At 33.4% G+C, this 12804-nt stretch overlaps 1 protein-coding gene across 8 annotated transcripts in view; it reads right to left on the bottom strand.

Moving 5' to 3' along the window:
• The window catches only part of LOC119633982 (protein sickie), a 320882-nt gene that overhangs the window by 105136 nt on the left and 202942 nt on the right, over positions 1–12804 (bottom strand). Inside the window, exons 1-2 of one of the 8 annotated variants that reach the window (XM_038027872.1) lie at positions 2327–2607; positions 2013–2131 (exon numbers count right to left, since the gene is read on the bottom strand). The exons of 6 other annotated variants lie outside the window; for them this stretch is intronic. The gene's annotated coding sequence lies outside the window, so the exon portion shown is untranslated. Of the gene's footprint in view, positions 1–2012; positions 2157–2326; positions 2608–12804 lie in introns of those variants that run through there. One more of the 8 variants, XM_038027873.1, reaches the window with a different exon arrangement.

The following is a 12804-nucleotide window of genomic DNA, read 5'->3' as shown; positions in this document are numbered from 1 at the left end:
AAGTTTGCCGACACTGCAGCCATTTCCGAGAGGCACTATCCCTGTAAGCAGTTCTATAGTCCAGATCGATATGGGTGTAAATCTAAATTTCAAAAATAAATCATTTAGTCTATATGCTTGTAGCTAGAGAAGCACGTAGGACTTTCTGCAAATATTGATATTTATGTAACTGGCGCAATCTCCGCCCAAAGAAAAGGCACTTCTTAATTAGTAGGAACGCAAAAGTGTTAGACAGCATATCAGTCGATACCTTACATCACTTGGCTGAATAAATTTATCCATAAAACGACTTTTCAAAGTAAGCTGTTGTAAGGGAACTGGTCATTCTGATATGGCGCCTCCCCGAATTATTGATTGTATAAAAAAAAAAAAAAGTATAATAGTTGTTTTTGGCTCACCTTTAATACAGTAACTCCTATAACGATTTCTCAAAGTAATAAATTATATGTGATGTGAACAAGAAAGCGGTCCGATACGATGGATTGTCAATAGTGTTCGTCTATGGTCCAAAGTATCTCGAGAATGGTAACCTATAGGGTGAGCACAAGAAAACAAGATGGACAGATGGACAGACAAGCTTAGAATCAATTTCCGAGGCGAACGGCATAATAACAGTTTGGTCTATCTCAAGTCCTTTTGAGTGTTGCATACACCGGCAACTGGTATGTGATATAAAAATATTTAAATGAACTTATCAGAAAAATTCTACATACTTCTCTGTGGCATGTGATTGAGTAAAAAAGAATAAAAATTGCAGGAGTTCTTTTGCAGGCTATTTTCAATAATCTTGGTGCGAGGAAAATGTAATTTACTTAATGCAAAAAGTGATTTTGAATCGATCGATAATATAAAAGATGCGTCTAGTGCCCAAGATCGGGCATACGTATACATATTTTGAGGAGTTGCGAGAAAATGGAATTTTCTACACAAGAAGCTCCCCTAACTCTTACGTATTTTCTTTATATAATTTATTTATATATTATTTTGGTTGTAAAAGATGCCAAGAAAAAAAAAAAACGATTTCCAAAAACACGTTTATTCGCTTCATATTTTCTTCATTTATAAATAATTAAGAGATATTTCCAAAAAAAAAAGAGGAAATTCCTTATCTTCTTCTCCTTCATAGCGGAAGTGTGGAAATAAAATTCTTGGCATCACAAGAATTGATATAAACTTCACAATAAGTAAAAAGCGTAAATAAATTTCTGTTTTAAGCTCAGTCTATTAACGTAATACGAGCACTTAAGGCATTTGCCGTATGAACGACTTTTTAATTGCTCTTGTTGTTCGACACAAGTTAGTTCTTTAAAGTAGCACTCTACGCATGTTTTAATTATAATAAATGAACATAAGTGGATTTGAAAAAGTCTAAAAAGTTTCAGACTATTTAGCAATGGTTCAGCTTGTCTTACTGTTCAAATAATTCTTATATCACTAGCTTAGTTTTGGAAGCCTATCTTTCATCACTTGACACACTTTTTGGTGTATAATTAAACTTGATCGCATATTGTAATCGGAAATAACCGCTATGTGACTGCGTTTGGGTTGAGAGGCTGAGTTTATCCACACACACACACACACACACACACACACTTGATAACCAACAATCTTACGCTAGTTAATTAATTCCTAGTCATCAAATCCTTTATAGACTAAAATGATTATATCGATGTTTACACTGATCTGGTCGAATCCGGCGCACACATATGTAATTTCTAAACACGAGAAGCTTGCTGGTAATACAATTCATAACTCCTTTGACGTAGACCTTCTATATATTTCTACGGAAAACGTTCGATAATTGCTTTAGATCTCGTGTATATAACGTTTATTGTAAATGCTGGTCTTTTAAACCCATCGCGCTTTTACGCAAAACGATTTGCGGACTTCAAGCGAGAACAAGTAATGCGCGTTTTAAGTTTGAGGGACCGGCATGTAGACAAAGACGTACATAGCTGAACCAATTGATATATTATATGAAAACCATGAGGTATACAAAGATAATTACCTACCTGATATCAATAAGCGCGGGCTGCGAGTCGTACTTTCAAATTTACTGATAACATGTGTAAATCACTGTAAATTTGTCATTTTTATCTTTCAAATGTTTTATGTATGTATTATGAAAATGCTTTTAAGATTGTTTCAGATTTCGCATTTTTGAGAAAAAAAAAAAAAAAAAAAAAAACAAGAAAACATGTTACATTAAAAGTGTGTAAATAATTATGAAAAAATTAAAAACCATAAAAATATATTCACAGCTGGTAAAGGATTTTAAGGTTAAACCACTCATTAAAACAACAAAAATTACGACATGCGTGCGTACAAACTTAGCAAATATGAACAGAGGCAAATAAGGACACTTGAAATTGTAGTTAACGCGTTGCAAACTAGAAAACACTTGAGACCCGTTTCTTCACATTTTCAGGCTTAAATTTTTCATGCATATTTTTATTTAATTATTTAATTATTTTTTTTTTTTTTTTTACACACTTTTCAGCATTAAAAATTTTTTATTTTCATTATATGTTCAAATTTTTTTCGTTTCGTATACGCTGTCTGAAAGACTACAACAATTATGCGACCGCACCGCTTGAGTGTTCAGGGTGGTTTCTTTCGACAACAAATTGTCTGCTGTTCGAATTTCAGCAGAAAAAAAAAAAAAAAAAAAAAAAATAGAAAAAAAAGAAAAACAGAAAACATTAAATATCAGACTTTTAGTTTCTCTAAGAGTTTGTAAAGCGAAGAAAGAGAGTTTCTCAGCCACTCTAACGCGCATTTATTTGCTAGTAGTGTTTGTTAAGAGAGGCATTGAAAAGTAAAAGCTTTTTTTTTTGCTTAATAAACTTTGGTGATGAAAAGTTCCATCAAATCGAAAAACGGTTAAAATTAAAAATATTTGAAAAAGTGTAACCGTTTTGAGGTACAATGTACGCGAACGTGGAATAGTATTTTGCGACATATTTGCTTAGTAGTGCCGCGTAAAAGGGAATATTATTTGAATGCTATGAAGGCGATAAAAGTGTTTTGGAACAATAAATAAAAATTTTCCCTATTTTCACATCTTATATCGCACATATGTTAATGCTCCCAAGCGTGTTGTTTACGATTTTGAAAAATTCTTTGCAAGCGCAAATTTTAGTTTCTATTAACTTTTTCCCTTTAGCTGATTTGAATGTTTTAGAGAAAAATATATTCATAACAGGATAAGTTTACGTTTCAAATTTAATTCTAAGGCTTAAGTCGTACTGGAAAAGGTTACCCATTTCGAATTTGATACTGGAAAAGAAAACTTATTTCGAATTTAATACTGGCGGAATGTCTTTTAATAGGAATCCCTATAATGTGTTATAGTTTTGTAAATACAGCAAACGTGCGGAATATGTTGCGTAATTTTGTTGTTAACAATAAGTGCATTAAGGAAAAAGCGTAATTGTCCTCAGTAAAAAGAGGGCGGCATCCGTACTAATCGTTCCGACGATCATACTAATCGTTGCCAATTTTTTTACATTTGAGTAGATTTGTGTAGATGTATTGAAGGTCAATAAGTATCAGAAAGTGGTAACTTAGATATACTGGGAAAGGTATTATTGACCTTCACGTTTTGATCTAAGATTTCTTGAGTGCTTACGGAAGAAAAAAAGTCATTCCGATTACACTGATTAGATGACCCTAAAGCTAAAAAATTTTGGATTAATTTAAATATTGTCTCTTCACAGATTTTAAAAATAATTTACTTTCAGTTACGTTGTACGTGTCCTCTTTCTCAACATCGTCGTAATCAAGATCTGAAGCTTTTCCAAAGAAGAATATACAAAGTTAGAGTGGTTCAAAAAAAAAACGGATAAACAGCAACTTACTTTATGAGATGGAATCGTATGATTTTTTGGAATTCAAATTTACGATGTGTTCGTCAATTAAATTGTCATCGAATTGATTACAAACATTGAGAAGTTGCTTATCGTTTTTGCATTGCAACAATGAAGATGAACATGTACGCATATTGTCCTCAATTACGACCTTGAATTTTTCCTCCAAATTTTCTTTCTACTTTCTGATAATTCTTGTACACAAACAGGCGTGACTGCGCGGAACACTGACTCTCAATGATTTCTTATAAATTTGCGCGGAACACTTTTTCTCAATAATCTAACATATTTTAGATGAACATTTTGCAGTCCTTCAATTTTTTCAATTGAATGGGATCCGCTGCGTAGAGTTTGAAATACCCAGAGCTGCATATTGGTTTAATATAAAAACTTTGGATGTCCACGGGGGCCAGGCCGCCCATCTAAAGATTGCTCCCAATATGATGCACTTCCAATCGAAATACCGAGAGAAAGCTCGCTTGCCTGACTGTTGAGTACGGACGTTCGGAGCGGCTGCGACTAGGGCAGAGTTGCGAGGTAAAGGGGCGGCCTTCTATGACCATTTTCCTACTCCTTGCTGGGCGTGTGCAATCGGTTATTAAATCAATACCAATAAACAATGAGGTTAGACCTTCTTGGCAAGCACGCAGATAAGAACCTCCTAGGCACCTGTCCTAACCTTAAGTTTTATATAACGTGAAGATTGATTGAAATTGCATAATAAGATGAGGCAACTGAAAGCTGATGAAAACTGTTGCGTCTTCAAAATGTTATATGTAACCATATGAAATGTAATGAGTTTGCAAATTTTTGCAGTGAAGAGAATTTTAACTTGCGTTAAACAACGTTGGTAAAGAAGTTTACAGCCATAGATTGGTTAGTAGTCATAAGGGACACAAACAGCTCCTTTTTTTTTTTTTATATATTTTGTGATTCAAAAAACTTTGCTATGCAACACGTTTGCAAAGTCACGACGCCACAAGCAAAAAAAAAGAAATGACTTATGACCTGTGACATTTTCGTTGATATTATTCAAATTATCAATAGCGCCTGAAAATAGGCAAACTCCCCTGTGATCCAAATTTGTACTTGTAGATAGCAATAAAAAGCCTTGTGCCAGCTTTCCCGCTGCTTAATGGGACGAAGAATAAAAGATTTATAAACTTTACGTTCATAGTTATATTTTCAAGGAGAACATCTTGCATATGAAAAGCATTTGCGTAAGAATTTAAAGTCGTTTTAACGTTTCCTAAATCGACAAATGATTAATGGCTTGAATGTGTTACTTGATGTGCCTGCTATACATATAAGGTTAGGACGAGAACAAGAAGTGCAACAAATTGTTGTTAAATATGGAACTGGAACTGAAACGTATCTAAAATGTTCTCTTTCATTTTCATTTTCCTTATGTTTTTACGCTCTTTCGAACATAAGTTGGCATAAGTGATTTTTGAAGGAGAGTAAGAAAACAAAATAAAGAGAATTTTTTGTTTTGTTTATTTCTCTGGCGTTAAAGATGGAATTCATTCATGAATAGGATTACAGTGGTGGGAATACTTGTTTTTCTCTGTTTCTACGTTACATATACTGTTTAATAATTTTATGTTGTTATTATTGCTTTTTATATTTTTACTATCGAAGGCGTACTTGTTTATGAAGCAAGCCAGCTTTCTTGTAATCATTGAAAGCGAAATCGTTGAAAAATAATGTGCACAAGTTTTTCTGCTGCTGCTGCTGCTGCTGCTGCTGTCTATAAAAATCAGTAGGAAGAGGCAGGCACGTATATGAATAATCACACTTATCTCTTACATTAAAGTGTGGACATTTTACTAATAAAAAAAAAAAACAAAAACAGAAAAAAAAAAAAAAATGTAAAGTATACTAATAATATAAAAATTCATTCGCTGTAAATGCGTGCATCGTGTCTTTTTCTTGTTTGTAGCATTTACTAATGGATGTATGGAATGAATGTTTAATTGAAATCAATTTTGATACCACTACGCAAAAAGTCAATAATTTTTACAAATATTAAGTACCATCCTTAGGAAATATAATGAGTTTTTATGACTTCGCGCAGGGACATGTAATAACTATAAACTCGAAAGTTCTCCAAATCCGTTGATTGATGATTAATGATTAACGGTCCCGCTTAAGTCGACTCTTAGCCTATGTGGCAGATTCTCTATTGGCTTCAGCCTCTATATAAATATTTTATTTGATATACAAGCCAATGCGAGATTCCAGCGCGAATCTGGGAAAATATTACGCTCATCGCCTAATTGTTGCCAATGTTTGGCAATGTTTGGGAAGTAGATGAGTTGAGATACCAAAGCCCCTAGAATTGGGTTGAATAGATTTTATACTTGCGGTTGCTCCATTGAATTCCAGGAACGTTTGGCTTAAAGGAAAAGTTTTAGAAGTGCTTAATGCCGATGCTTATCAAATAAGAAAAACCAAAATGAACACAAAGTGTAATCTCCTGGAGAGACACCTGTTGTAAGGTTGGCGACTTTAGATGTGTCGAAAATCTTTCGCCAGCTTCTAATCGCTAAGGTTACATGCCCAGCTATGGACCATCGTTTGTCTTTACATAGTACTATCATTTAATTATCCCGTCTGTCATTTAATTATTCCTTCGAAGTCTTGTTTGGGATGTCAAAAGCTATAGTTGGGGAATTAGGAGCACACTAAACTTTTTCTTTACGTTTAATAGAAAAAAACTCTAATCCGCACTTATTACAATTATTGTTTTGCTTACTACACGTACATTGCTATATATATATATGTATACAATACATCACTTTCATGGTCGCAAGGAATCTATCATCGAGATTATGTAATAGTGTTAAAAAAAACTTCTACATAAAATTATGTTTTTCAAAAGATTTGCATTGCACTTCAGCTTATTTACAATTCATTCATTCATTCATTCATTTAAAAATTTGTATAAAACATGCAACAAAATTAAAACTCTGTCACATTTATTTGCATTTAACTTAAATGCAATCAGACTAACCAGACTGTTTGACTTGCGACTGTTAGTCGCATGACAAATGCACATAATCAACATAACAAAGTAACACCGCCAACAATATTATTTATGTATATATGTATATATATGTATGTATGTATGTCTACATCACACATAACCTACACACACCAGCGTTGTCGTTCCAAGCTGTTTCTAGTTTGTTTTTTTTTTTTTTTTTCACTTACCCGTTAACAATCCGCAACGAACACTTGTCTCACTCACTATTCGTATTGAAAAGTTTGGAATGTATTGCAATTGCAAAATATGTTTGTTGCAAAAATGAAAAATTTTTTTTTAAACCGAGCAACCCGCCCACATACACTCAATTTTATGCACACACATATTGATATCAGTTGGAAAATATCTGCAATCGTGGCTTGTTTGGGTTTTACTTGAGTACGTATGGTGGTACACAACTGTTTGCAAATCTTACAATCATAGAGCTGCCGCCTCTCGCGTTGTTTCCTTTTTTTTTTTTTTTCAATTACGTATTTGGTTGACTGTATATACACCTTTTGATGTTTGTTTTCGTTTGTGAATCGCTGAGTCTACTTACGTAATCAGTCAATTTAGTTGATTAATGGAAAAAAAAAAAAATGAGTTGGAAATGTTTGGCTGACAAGTGCAATCAAATGTAGTAGCGTAAGTACCCTGCAAGGACTGCAAGGATTGAAGGGAGATAAATGTAAAAAGCTTTTTTTTCACTATTTTTCTCTGTCTTTGAAGAACCTTCATAGCAAGCTTAACCTGATCTACCAAAATTTTCTGTCGTTCAATTGTTCCGGTCCTTAAATACTTATATCCGCTTGAACAGTAGTCAAGTAAATATGAGTCGCCAAGTAGATAAGAATCGTGCATCCCGTTCTCGCGAGTTTGCACTACAATGCGTCAAAGCAGACCTGATCGTAAAAGTTACCTATTGAGCACGCATCCAGTAGCCTGCGGCCAATCTCTATCTCATTCTATTTGTTCACTTCCTTTTGAGAATTTCCGTATCGTACGCACTTAGGGAGAACATATCTAGAGTGATCGGTCGTATTAAAAAATATATATCCCTTGCATTGCATTCGTTTCGTCCTCACATATGTTAAGATTTGGAAGTAATAGCATCTGGGTTATGTAGTGGCATCTTTGCCTCTATTAGTTTCCCTAGAGTTTCGATTAAGGGGATCTCTGATGATTTACAATGCAACATACGAGAACGTGGTAGACAATAATGTTTTGTTCATTACTTTGAAGAGATTATTATTATGATAAAAAAACATGTACTACATATAAAAACTTAGTCACCACAAGTGTTTTAAAGCCGAATCACATATTGACCAAGGCAATACACGTCTGAGTAAAGTTGTGAATCACCACTGAGTAAACTTATACATCAGAGTCCTACATAACTATCTGAAATACATATAACTGCAGTTTATCGAAAGCATTTTGGGATAAAAATTATTTGAAAAGATCTCTTAAAATTCGAGTTTAGTGTATGCTTTAGGATTCATCTTAGTCTACTTGCTATACAAGATATGACATCTTCGCCTTTAGTCGTTTTCTGCTTGAAATTCATGAAAAGTTTAAGTGAACTTCGCTTAAAAATAAAGAACACACACAATCTTAATGTGCGTTCAGTAAAAGAGCATCAGCGTAGCCCATCTTATCGTATTTAATACTTTGAGAACTTCTTTATAAACAAAGTAAAGTTTATATAAACTTTGCTTCATTTGAGTATAGAAGGCCATAAGGAAAAACTTTTCAAATAAATAGGGAATTATAATAGCTACACATACGCACGTATATGAGATGGCTTTTTTAAAATCTCTTTTCTGTTCAGTATGTCTATGACATAAAAATGGTAAACTATTTATGACATGGCGACATTCCGTTTCTCTTATGCATCATAGTCGTAATTCCCTTCATGTACGCGGAGAATTTGTACATTAAGTACCTTCTTAGGTAATATATTTGTTAATTTCAAGGTCACACGGAAGAGGCAACATAATGTTTGCTTTAAAGACAATACATTTTTGATGAAATTGTTTTCAAAATATTAAAGGTCAAGGTTTGTTACATGATTTGCTTGAACGAAAATATATCTCAGATTCTAAAAGTTTCAAGAGGTTGTAACCAATATTACCTTGAAAAGTAAAAAAAAAATATATATATATATATATGTATGAGCACATGTTTTTGCTGTAGTTCGCAAATATGAATTACTCTTAAAAACAAGTTCTCTTTCGATGAGAATTCACATTTAGTAAAGAACATGAGAGAGCGCTAAGCAGCAAGCTTTTGTTAGGGTTTGTGTCTGTGGAGAACAGCTGTTGCATGCTGCAATATTATGTGTGCAACAAGCTTTATAGAATGAAATGTATAGCAACAGATTTTTTATAGCAACCATCAAATGTAAGAAATAATTGCTGTGCATTGTATTTGCATTAGTGTATTGCTTATTATTGCTTACTATAATTGTATTCATAAATTACTTATACGCCCCAAGCTGTCTTTATTAGCATAACAAATAAATAGCGATAAGAGAATACTTTCCTAGATCACGTATTCACTTGCGAAAAAATTGTGATCGTGTTCGTATAACTCAACTCACATAACAGAATAAAAGAATAGGGGAGAATTTTATTTTACGTTACGTTACGTTTTAGCTCCAACAATTAACGACTAAGCTTATAATAGAAGAAGTACAAAATGTATTCGAGAACTATTCGAAAAAAAAAAACAATTTCTTATTGGACGGCTATTAAAATTCTATTTGTATAATCTAAGTGGCTGATACAACACACAAGGAATATGCGCTGTTACCGTATACAAAGAAAGGATGGAAATTAGGAAAAATTTGCTTTCATTGTAAAGAATTGGTCTTAAAAAATGAAGAATGTGAGGACGAACACAAGGCGAAGAAACATATTATCAAAAAAAAAAAGAAAAAAAAATGTTAACAAGTGTTTTTATTTCCTTTGTTTTGTTTTGGGAAAAATCAAAAATTCAAATTTAGATTGCATAGACTAACATATATAAATCGTTACAAAAATATAAGCATACACAAGCAACTTCTAATGCTTTGATGCGCAGACACAAGTGATTCTTTTCATTTAAATTCGATCCACTTCATCTCATATTCATTCGTGAAGCTCATATTTCTCCTTGGGTTGTAGCTGACAAAAGTTTGGTGACGATTTGCTTATCCTTACTTCTATACTGCTATATGCTATGTTATATCGGCGACATGAGTAATCAACGCACTTCTGCAGAGCAACCATACGCTGTAGTATTACAGCCAACGGAAGCCCAAGCCATACAAATCTTAACCATTACAGTTAAAACTGTAAAATTTGTAGTATTGAAGTAATTTAGGTTGACTTTAATCCCCTTAAATATGGTCTGAATATGACTAGAATGTAGCACCAGTTGACCGTCTATTTTCGTATATGCATCTATTAAGAAATTCATACAAGTGCATGCTTACAAGTCACACACACACATTGAAAGTCATATAAATTTAATTATATTTTTTTCTTTCATCTCCGCTTTAATTCCCTATAATGTAGTCTAGACATTTTTAAAATTATGACCGAGTTCTACTCTTAGCAGCTTGTTTACTTTTAGAAACATAGAATGTATGTTGTTTTCCTTTATTTAACCTAAAGCAAAGTTGTTTTTTTTCAATAATTTTTTCATTTCCTTATGTCATCTTATGCTAATTTTAATCCTTTTTGGGTCTTCCATTTTATGTTATTCACTTAGAGATTCTTTTCATAGGATTATTCATTCTTCTCTCTGATGGGTGTCTATAACCCCTTGCAAATTTAATTTGCATTAAGTGTCTTCTTGTACGCATAAGTGCAAATGTCAGCAACGATGTTTTCATGTCATTTTCGTAGTTGTTGAATACATTGCCTATGAAGAGATTTGACAATTGTCACCTGCCACAAACACTTGAAACATGAGACATGAGAATATTTTATATACGAAATCTAAGTTAGTGTGTAAGTGAGGAACGAAAACACATGCGGACTACTTGATGTGTAAAATTATGTGAATTCTAACGAGATTTGAAAAAAATTACAATTGAATTTTGACAAGTGATGCTGTGTGAGTTGAATTGTTAACAATTATGTGTTGATCCATATGCTATCGAAAATTTTTGAGAGTTCTTTAACCCCAGCTGCTGGTCACAGTTTGGCGAACAGTGCCTATGCTTTTTGTTATACAGTTCCTAAATGGTTCCCTACATGTGCAGACACAGTGATGGTCAGGAAACATTATAGGAAGGAAAGAGTGAAAAAATCAGTATCAGAAAGCAGAAGAACAGTGGGAACAGCGGGGGGTGGTGCTGATGCTTTTTTACGCAGACCTCATTACACCGATGCTCAAGGTTATCAAGAGTTTTCGATATACTCTCTCGTCGTCCAATAATATTTGAGAACGTCACGGGCTGATTTTTCTTCTGCATTGATTCTACCAAAGGAAGTATTCGTCACTTGCTCTATGGTGGCATTATAGTTTACTCTGTCAACCCTACTCTTTTCGGTTACCGATTTAGTGTGACGCTTATTGGGCGGCGTTTGTTTGTTTGTGTATCACGGTGCTGCCTAATTTCTTGGTGCAAGAGTATCGAGTAACACAAGGTTTTATCATCTGCAAATGCATAAAAAGGGTTTTCTGTCTCGCACAGTAGGTCGTTGATGCCATACCAGGAAGAGGGAAAGGAAGAGAACTGTCTGTGTTCACTATGTGCTGTTCACGCCTTCTTCGAAGTTCAAATAAGCACTTGAAATAAAGCATGTTTCCACGTGGTTACTTTGCAAACTATAGTTTAATAGGTGGTCCTTTGGATCCTTTGGCCAAATTACTTCCCTTTTCTTACTTTTCTAATCCTCAATTAATTGACAGAATGATGGTAATCACCATTAGATGAATAGTTTTATTTGGTAAGCGATTTTTTTTTCGATTTACTTTTCACGTTTCTTTTCTATTTTAACAAAATTTATTATCCTATCAAGTCATCACGTTTGATCAGGCAATTTAATGTACGGTCACGTTCTCCTTTGAACGGGATTTACTTTTTGTCTTTACTACACCAGACGAAATATTCGATGTAACCTTACTTTCTCTTATTCTCTTACTAAACTCTCAAACACAAAGCCATATGCGAGAATTTTATACAAATTAAGCAGAATTTTTTCTGGTTGTTTTCATATTTACATAAGATGTAGTATGAAAGATGCTTTATTCGTGATGGTTTAATTAATTAATTAATTTGTTTATTTTTATTTTTTTTTTTGAGTTTCAGTCCGGATAAAACGGTATCTAATATATTTTTTTGCTGTTTTATTTTATTCTTTGCTATAATTTAAAAATACCTCCTATACCTTTTGTTACCTTGAAAGTATGCAAAGAATTTTTTCTATTTATACATTCTATTACACGTATAATTGAAAATTGTTACACGTTTTATTGACTGATGTTAAATGCGTCTGCTCTGGATAACAAATTGAATTTGATAATGAACCTTTATGCGGCGCGAACTTTCATGTGCTTAACGTTGTCATATTTATGTAAGCAACCAAACGGTGAAGACGTCTTGTTCTTAAGGTTACACATTGTTAATAAATGCTAAAGCACAGTCTGTAGATTCAAGCGACCGCACCGTCTAACGCAGTAAATCATAAATTCCAGCAATGCTGGAGAAATGTCTGGTCAAGAAAGATGTCTGGATATTACTTTTTTGCTTTCTTTTTTTTACGCATAAGTTACATATTTTCCATTATGTTCCATGCTTTTCTTGTAATATACTTTAACGCTTTGATAATTTTAAAAATAGTTTATGTTCCTGCTGTTATGCTATTGCGTTGTTTGTAAGTCTGCAAAACCCCATGTTGCTCGTAGCCATAG

Source organism: Glossina fuscipes, unplaced genomic scaffold (assembly GCF_014805625.2).
Source record: "Glossina fuscipes isolate IAEA_lab_2018 unplaced genomic scaffold, Yale_Gfus_2 2, whole genome shotgun sequence".
Taxonomy (NCBI): Eukaryota; Metazoa; Arthropoda; class Insecta; order Diptera; family Glossinidae; genus Glossina; species Glossina fuscipes.
The sequence above is the reverse complement of the archived record's forward strand: the minus strand, read 5'-3'. Positions and strand labels throughout refer to the sequence as shown.